The 9,772-nt window shown below is 40.9% G+C and overlaps 1 non-coding gene across 1 annotated transcript; it reads right to left on the minus strand.

Annotated features, from left to right (window-relative positions):
- Positions 1 to 375: 375 nt before the first annotated feature.
- LOC127209728 (small nucleolar RNA SNORA17) lies at positions 376 to 505 on the minus strand. The gene has a single exon (XR_007833239.1). It is a non-coding gene; the product is annotated as a small nucleolar RNA SNORA17 (small nucleolar RNA).
- Between the last annotated feature and the right edge of the window lie 9,267 nt (positions 506 to 9,772).

The raw sequence follows: 9,772 nt of genomic DNA on the forward strand, positions 1-9,772 counted from the left end.
CCCACATCCTTCTGTTTCTCTTTCACTTCCATTTTTCACCACTTACTTGCTCTTCTCAGTGGTCCTCAGGGCCTCTGCATGTCTGAGGTCACCTCGGGAGTGGATGGTGCTGGACAGGTGTCATCTCGGGCTCACTCCTCACCCTGCCTATGTTAGTTAGTGGCCCCTCACAAGGGTCATCTGTCTTAGGCTAACTCCCACCCAGAGTCAGCAGTCCCAGGTAGGCCTCTTCTAGTCTCTGGCTTGCTCCTCATTCTGGGAGCCCATCTTGGCCTGCCTGGCTCTAGATTGGTGCCTGTCTCAAGCTAGCTCCCTATCTTGGCCTCCAGGCACCTGTCTGGTGGTCATCTGAGGATCGCTTTTTTTTTTTCAGGGTATGTTCAGCTCCTAACCATTCAGATGTTCACAGGTCATAACACTGTGTGTAGACATGGCCTCTCTTTCTGCCACCTACTGATACACACGTGACACAGCAGCCACACCTGCAAGGCCTCTAGAGCGCGGCCTTTAGGAGCACCGCCTTTTGTCGTTTCTAATCAAAGACATGGCCATTGGCCTTGCTTTTTGCTTTGTACCATTGGGTTCACAGTGTTATATTCTCTAGTCTGGAGTGAAAATATTGTCAAGCTCACAATCTAGCTGATAGAAGTTCAGATTCCACATCTGAGATTATGTGATGGTTGTGCCTCAAACCTTTTCATTTATAAATTAGAAATCATGCTATCTCTTTCTCAGAAATGTGTTGAAACAAACTATGTTTCCATACATAAGGTCCTAAGAGAGTTCATATTACATAACCACCTGTCTTTTATAATTCTAAGGCTTTCATCATAATTCTTTGTGTTTTGTTTGGTTGGTTGTTTGGTTAGATTTTTTTATTTTTTACATTTGTTGTTTTGGTTTTGTTTTTTTCTAGACAGGGTTTCTTGTTTAGTAAGGAGGATTTTTTCCTTCTTCCCTAGCTACTAGAATATTGACTTATGAGATTCATTAAATATTACATACACAGCTAGGCCATATAACTAGGCTCTTCTCTGACTAGCTCATAACTTAAAATAACCCATTATGCTAAGCTACATCCTGCTATATGGATGGTTACCTGAACTCAAGCACCATGCACACATCTTCCTCACATCTCGCCAGAAAATGTCCTGCACTTGGTTCTATCCCAGAATCCCTTCTGCTGGATGTCCCCCCTATTCCCGGCCACAGGTTCTTTTAATTGACGGGTGTTACATCCACACTGTACACAAGAGATCCTTTCTATAGCCTTGGCTGTCCCAGAATTCAGACTGTAGACCAGGCTGACCTCGAACTCACAAATATCTGCCTGCCTCTGCCTCCGGAGTGCTGAGATTAAAGGCATAAGCCACCACTCCCCAGCTGGTAATAATTATTGAATTCATATAAAGCATATGACTTTGTAGTGTTAGCTACTTAAGAACTCTGCTGTATCACACAGCACAGAAATGCAGTGACAACCCTGTCCCACTCCCAAATGCGGTATAAACACTGCTTTCCTAAGGAACAAGATGTCTTGGATCTAGAAGCATGGAACTGGTCATAAGATGTAGACAAGGAGTAAAGATGAGTTCAGGTATGGAGAGAACGGTGAGGTCAGTGGCCTTTCCAAGTCCTAGAGATATCTTTCACAAACATGAGCTCAGTCAAGACCTGACGTGATACTCTGTTTTAGGACATCAGACCACTTTATTTTCTTCCCCTACTCTCTAAAACTCACAAACCTTAAGTCCCTGGTGGCCCTTCGTTGATGCTTACCTCCAAACTTCCACCCATGTACACTGACCATACTGAAACTCTCCCTCTAGCCTCACACTGAAAACTGTGCTTCAAAGTCCTACTAAACCATATGTCTTATGTGAAGGCCCCATGGCTTTTATTTAAATAAATGGGCAGAATGGATTCTCAAACCTCTACCTCATTTGAATTAGATAATGTTTGCTTTTTTTTCCCCCAGTTAGTATCCTCAAAAAGATCTTAAGCTTTCTGGCTTAAAAATACATGTTGGTCATCTGTAATTAATTTTGGTCAAGTTCTTTCCAAACACCTGGTGTCTATCCATATAGATCCACAACTAACCAATAGAGTTGACAACTACCTAAAATGTCAATTGTTATTTTTTTAATTTTTATTTATTTATATAAAGCTCTATCTCATGTACACTTGCATGCCAGAGGAGGTTACAGATGGTTGTGAGCCACGATGTGGTTGCTGGGAATTGATCTCAGGACCTCTGGAAGAGCAGACAGTGTTCTTAACCTCTGAGCCACCTCTCCAGCCCCGTCAATTGCTAACAGGAGGGACCACTGTTCACTTACTCTAATAAAGTAGACTACCTAATCATACTTCATATAATATGAGCTAATACATTCCAGGGTTTATCCTTCTCATATGCAGAACTTTTTCCTTACAAATTTATATACTATAGCGTAACCATCAGTACCCAACATGGAACCTTCTTTAGAAATAGCATTGTTGACCGGGGGGGGGGGGGGATGTACTCAGTAGTAAGGGCCCTTAATCCAGCATGACTGACATCCTTATAAACAGAAGAAATCTGGACGAATATACTAAACACAGAAGAAGACCATGTGAAGAGAGAAGTAGGATCGGCTGATGCATCATAAGCCAAGGAGCATCACATTCTAACAATGTACCTGGAGCTTGGAGAGGTGGCTGGATCAGTCTCCCTGGGAGACTAAGACGGGAGCAGCCTGAACGCATGTTCATCTTGGACTTCTCACCTACAGAGATACGAAGCAGTGAACTGCAGCTGCAGCAGCAGCAGCTGGTGTTAGCCAATCAGTTTGTGCTAGTTTATTATAACCCCAAATAGAAAAGAGCATCCAGGCCAAAATAAATGTGATTCTGCAACCTCCTGTAAAATCCGGCTTTGACTATAAGGAACTGCCAGGGCCTTTGCTGCCATTTAGGTGGATTAAAGGTCCAGCTGTGAAGGAATGTGGTACATGGCAGCCCGTGAAGCATGGTGTATGCTTAGAGCTAAATCAGTCTTTATTGCCATTCTAGAATGACGAGAGTAATGAGAGAGCTGCTACCACTTAGATCTGTGTCATCTGGTAACTTGGTTAAGCCAGCACAGGGATGGCCTCTGTTAGGATCTCCATAGAAAGCACCGCTATGGCTGACCCAGAGGGAGACCTGTGCCAGGGTCTCATCCCTCTTTCCCAAAGGTGTGAACACTGCAGCCCACATAAGTCAGACTTGAGCAGGTCTGGTATTAGTAAGTTTGTCCCGGCCCCACTGTCACTCCACACCCTCTGAAATTGATTCTTTCCTGGATTTTTCCCTTCAAAAAAGTAAGAGGACAGTATCTCCAGTAGCTCAGTGAAAACAAATAATAACCAACCCAAAGATGAAATATGTGGTGGCTTAATTATGAAATCACATGAGCAAAATAAGTCCTAACAGAATCTTGGGTCCATTCCTCCGTCCCTGATTCTTCTCTGAAAGAATCTTAGAAAGAAAGGTATGGCTTTTTTCCCTTGACTTCTTGCTACTTGAAATTACAAAGGAAAGGGGGAAGAGGTAAAGACTAAAGAACTACATCAATGTTATTAAAAATCCACAACTATATTTGCTCCAAATGTTACATAGGGTTTTTTTCTTTATCAGTTACTGCTTCTGGTCCTCTTAGAAACCCTTGGAAGCAAATCTACCTTTTATAAATTAGGAAACATTATTTCATTTTTTTGAACACTGGCACTCAGAAGGAACTGGCTGAAGTTCATGCCTCTAGTAATTAACTGACGAACTTCACACTGAAATCATATATAATTCCCACCACCATGTGCTGGAGAAAGACCACAGAAGAGAGGAAGAAGAAATAAGCCGAGAAAAAGGAAGTAAGGTAGACAAGTCAGCATTCTATATAACAGAAGACCTGAAATATCCAACTTAGAGGAAGGAAGCTTTATTTTTGTTCATGGCCCGAGAGGTTTAGTTAATGCAGGTTAGCCTTAACTCCTCTTGGTCTCAGAAAGTCGTCTGAACATATAAAAGTGCCAGGCTGTGTAATTGGGCTTCAGATTTTGTCATTTAATTTTTTTCTGGGCCAAGTCCTCACTATGTAGCCAACCTGCCCACAAATAGGCCGTTCCCTTCGGCCTCTGCCTCCTGAGGAGTAAGGTGCTGTACTGTCATGCCTTGTCACTCAACACTGTCAGGATCCAGTTTTCCTTCCATGTTGTGTCACAGCTGCACTCTCAAGCCTCTCTCCGGCCTCCCGTTGCCTAGGTGTCCTGATTCTCCAATGCACTGCCTTTGTTCTCCCTCTCAAGCTAGCCTAGATAACGGCCTCCCATTCAATGTCAACCTTCTCCTTTTTATTAAGCTTATCTATTTATTTGCTTTGCATCCCAACAGCAGGCCCCTCCCTCCTCTTCTCTTGGTCCTGCCTCCCACCTGCTTTCACCTTTCCCCCATCCCCTTCTTCTCAGAAAAGGATGTCCCTCTGCCCCAGTATCAACCCACCCCCACACTTTTAAGTCTTATCAGGACTGAGAGCATCCTCTCTGGATCCAGAGTCTCTATCACTTCGGACTTTGTAAAAACGTGTCTATCAAAAATTATAACATCGTTTAATTCAATATACGTCAGTTTTAAAAACAAGCTATCTTTGCACGACAAGATGCACACCTCAGGGCCAGTGTTTTATTGAACCGTTTCTTCATTTGGCTGCCTTTTCTTTTACTAAAACCACCTGGTAATTAGATAGTGGAAAAAGAAAGCAAACATCATTGATTCTAAACAATGCTATATATCCACATTTTCAGGACGGCTTCTCTTCCAGGCTTATCATTTTTCAGTTCAGGCAACATTGATTCCTGGTAAAGGTTCTGTCAAAACTTTCCATCAGTTGTTAATGGAAAGAAATAGTTGTCTTCTTCTGGTTACTATCATCCATCTATACTCAACAAAAGAACTAAGAGGATGGATCATCCAGTTGTGTCACTTGCCATGTGTTAAGGCCTCTGTCTTCTACCCCCCCCCCCCCCCCATCGATCTCCATAACCTTAGGATGTAGATGTTGTAACTTCCATTGTAGACAAGAAAGATGTGAGTGAAAAGTAAAATGGTTCTTCGACTTATCCAATGTCTATTTAACCTGAAGCTTTTAGCTACTACCTATGGTACTAGAATAGTAATAACGACTTTAAAGCCAATAAGAATAAACATGTCATAAAGGAGAAAAATATGCTGTAGAAAATTTTTAAATAAATAAAACTAAGTTTACAAATAACATTGGACTAGAGAGAAGAAATGCTTTCTTTATTGACAAAAATTTGAGATGACTTTTTCTGTTTTGTTATGCTTCTCGTCTTGTTTTTCTTTTCTTCCTTTTTAAATTTTGTGTTACTTTGTATTGTATTGTGTTCTGTTTTCTATGACACAGTATGCAGTTATGTGTTCCAGGCTGGCCCAGAACTCCTGATCTTCCTGCCTCTGCCTACTGAAAACTGGGATCAGAAGCTTATGTTGCCATGACCAGTGGTCATGGATCTTTTGATACTTGCTCATCATACGAAATTAGCTCCTTCGTATCTTTTTTGCCATGACTTTCTCAAGCAGAAGAGCTGAGACTGATGTCTCAACTGTTGTGGTTCCAACCCTCTGTTTCCTCCGACAGGGCGTCCAGGCACTGCCGCATAGGACTAAGCAGAGCCCAACATGGGTGAGTCCTCAGGTTCCTGGTCCAAACAGGAGCACCAGGGGAAGGGCAGCAGTCCCGAGGGTCCCTGTCTGGCAGTGAGCACCTGGAGAGAGAAAGCCTTCTTGGAAACAGATCTTCAGAGCTCTCCCCACGAAAGAGCAACTCTCAGATGATATTCAGTGAAACAGCTTATGCGCTTTATTCAGGTTGAACAAGGTGGGTGGGAAGCAACTTTAAGGGTGAGCTCATCTCATTGGCTGGGGCTGGGATGGTGGGGTCTTTTATTTGCACATGGAGAGGAATTCCAGGTGATAGGCTATGTAACTACCTAGAGAATTGTGGAGGCAGTGGGTTGAGACTAAGCACATTAGCAGGTCATACAGTCACCGAAAGCAGGGAGGAAGTTTTACTCTTGCTGGTCTCAAGAATGAGATTTTGAGGGTTTGAATGCATCTCAACCTTGCTCTAGTTTTATAATGGTTTCCCTAGTAGCATGATCCATGTGTGCTGAAAACTGTTACCCTGGCTATATAAACAGCAGCTTTTAAATGATGGATCAATTCAGCCACTTAATAGTAGACAAGAATGATAGCAGATTTATTGAACTATGGTTAATCTTATTCTGTCCTGAGTTTAGTAATTGGCTTGATCCACCATGGAGCTAAACCTTTTAGTTGTTAGGGCACCTGGAATACAAATGTAGTATTCTAGCTGTAGCTATAATTTCGAAGAACGTTCAACAATAAAATAAACTATGTGCAAATATAAACAACTTTGCACATCAGAGTGCTTTGGATTGATGAATTAATAATTAATTATTACTATTGGCTGCATTATTAAGTAATAGTTATAGGGCCTTAATGTTAATTTCAGAAAAAAAGCATAACAAAGATTTATCTTATTAAGATATTTATATTCTCTATTGCCATTATTCAGTCATCATACTTTCTGCAGAAATAATACAATTTCATCAATAAGCAACTAAAAAGTGTTCTTCCTATTAATTCACAATCCAGCACTGACAGATAAACTTGCCCTGGCCTCATTTGTTCAATGTTAGGACCTGTTTATTATGTTCTACCTTCACTCTCAAAGGTTTAGAAATCACTGACTTAAAATGTGTATCTTTGTTTTTGCAAATGCTATTAACATATAATATGGCATTATATTTCTATAAGCTACAGACTTTTATAAACTAAACCATACAGGAAACTGATATGCTTTTTCTTTATGAAATATACTTATAATTTTTAAGGCCCCAACCTACTGGGGATAAAACTTAAAGTCCCAGTCTTTAATAATTAAGAAGTACAAACTAATAGTCACTCATCTTATAAATGATCAAATCCTTTAATGTGTCCAGAAATATGGTTGTAGACCTGCTAAGAACCAAAGTGATTGATTGTAAGATTAATCCTTAGTTAGACTCCTATACATGCTATCAAAGTTTAACAGAAAACAAAATTTACCTACTTAGTTCTCCTTGAGATAGACGTGGTCCCCAAACACTTATCTACAGAATATGACATAATTATAGACCATAACATTCTGTTTTATGTTTGCAAGGTGTACTTTAGAGCAGATAACTAAAGACTAAGATTGCCTAACTATGATATGCTAGCTTGTCAGAGATCTGCTCAATATGGGATTTAACATGTGTTGTTTTAGATGAAATCTTAATTGTTCTATTTTACCAATAAAGACTCAGGAGCCAGATGCTGAGGTGAAAAACCTCCTAGCTCAGAGAGGCAGAGAGAAAGAACCCAGCTGGCTTTTCTACTCAGTTTATATCCCGATGGAAAGGCCTAAAAGGCTCACTACCTCAGCTGACAGCCCAGGAGGAAATGGCCAAAAATTCCATAGCCAAATGCTTGCTAGCTCAAAGCCCAAAGAGCCAAGTCCAAGGAGCTGAGGAGCTCAAGAGTTAAATAGCTAAAAGCCAAAGAGCTAAAAGTTAAAGAGACCCTTCCACTTCCTCTACACACAGGCTGTCATAAATACCCCTCATCTCAAAGTCCCCCCTACTCTTTAATCCCTGGTTTCTGGCTCCACCTCTTGACCTAGGATTAATTTATTAAATCCTGAGTACAGAAAACTCTTGGATTAAAGATGTGTGCTAGGGATGGCTGAACCACACCTTAATCACCTGTTTACAGTAAATATAAAGTGTTAGGACTCAGCCATGACAAACAAAAGACAGAATTTTATAGTTCACAAATCTCAAAGACCACAATGAGATCAAATATCCAGAAACACATGTTTAAACTTATTATGAGAGACAGACATTACCAAATCCTAATCCTAACAGTAGCTCCCCAACATCTCCAAGATTTGGCACAACAGTAGATGACTTCAACCCTGGATTGTGGTACTCTAACCACTGAGAGAGACTGCTACCAGTGCTGCCCACTGCTAAGGACTAGCTTGAACTGGGTACAAACTGGACACCCAGAGCATTATTGTCCCATGTAGCTAAAAACAAGTGCAGTCAATCTCTCCCATGTCCTTCTTGCACAGAAAAAGCCTCACATCTTCTGTGCTTGATGGCCAGACTGTCTCTGCCCGTGATGCTATGAAAACCACAGGAGCCTGGGACAAGTGTCTAGGTAGTGGACTGACTAGTCATCTCTGTCATTTTAATTGATATATAGATTCAGTTAGGTTGCAATTTATCTTTCTCAGGTCTCTGATCATATTGGCAGCTAAGTGAATGGTACCTTGACAGCTGAAGAACAGGCACTTAGTTCCTTATCCCAAGGTAATTAGTCAATTCATTATCTGGTTAAAAGTACTAACTACTAGATCTCTTATTGTAAAAGACAAACAGGTTTGTCTTACCCAGAGACCTCATGTTAAAGATAAGCAGGCTTTACATGCCTTCTCAGTCATCCTAGAAATGCTACCACTAGGTCTAGACAGAGTCTACCTTGTTACCAGACTCAAAATTGCAGGTCTCAGAGATAACCTTTTACCATTCCTTTAGCTAAAGAACAGTCACAGCTCACAGAAGTCTTACATGTGTCTCATAGTAAATACACAAATACAAGCCTATGTCATTATAAGAAGATGATGCTTTGGATTTCTTCCTGTTGCTGTGCTACTGTGGTATTAAGACTGTTCCGAGCGTTAACATTAACCAATGGCGCTCTGATTTCTTAATCTTACTCTGGTTAAAAAAAAAAAAAAAAAAAAAAACATTTCACCGGGCATAGTGGTGCATGCCTTTAATTCCTGAGGCAGAGGCAGGTGGATCGCTGTGAGTTCAAGGCCTGCGTGGTCTGCAAAGTGAGTCCAGGACAGCTAAGGCTACACAGAGAAACCCTGTCTCAAAAAACCGAAAACTAAAGTAAAATAAAATAAAAAAGAAAGAAAGAAAAGAAAAGAAAGAAAGAAAAAAAATCCATTATAAGGTCCATTAACATAGTTCCAAGCTCAAGATTTTAAATTTTCTTTGGTTGTCTTTTAGATATAAAATTAAAAGTGTTTCTCATTGTGCTAGACTTATATATATTCAGCCTTCTGGACACAGAGTAAAGGGATGTACACATGATGTGTAGTCACACTGAAATTAATGATCAAGTGATCCTTTGCCCCCTCTACTTCACAGAGCCTTCCCTGGGCTCATTTTAAAGAATGTTTATGCTCTTAACACAAAGATGTGTGTCTGCTGCGTTTTTCTACAATGTGAATTTTACTTCAGATTGCAAACAATGGTGATACTAACATGTTTAAAACTTATTGGAGTGGAAGTTTCTGGTTTCTTTGAAGATCCAGTTGTGTCATGTGATGCTCTTCTGGGAGCTATCTTGTGAGAGGGCATGTGATGTTTTGCAGGGAGCAGACACATGGAAGGGCCTGTAAAGTTTGGAAGGCATATAAATAGAATGCCATGGACCATGGACAGTGGGATACCACTTTTTGCATTGCTATACTGCTGTACCGTGAAACTCTTCACTGGTCTTCATTGGCTTTTGCTGGTCGTCACTTCACAGAGAGAAGTTCCAGAAGTTCATGTGGTACTCTGGCTGATTCCGGACATTTCTGCTGGATTGTACCACCACTACTGTTTGATGCTGT

The sequence above is a fragment of the Acomys russatus genome, chromosome 26, assembly GCF_903995435.1.
Source record: "Acomys russatus chromosome 26, mAcoRus1.1, whole genome shotgun sequence".
Taxonomy (NCBI): domain Eukaryota; kingdom Metazoa; phylum Chordata; class Mammalia; order Rodentia; family Muridae; genus Acomys; species Acomys russatus.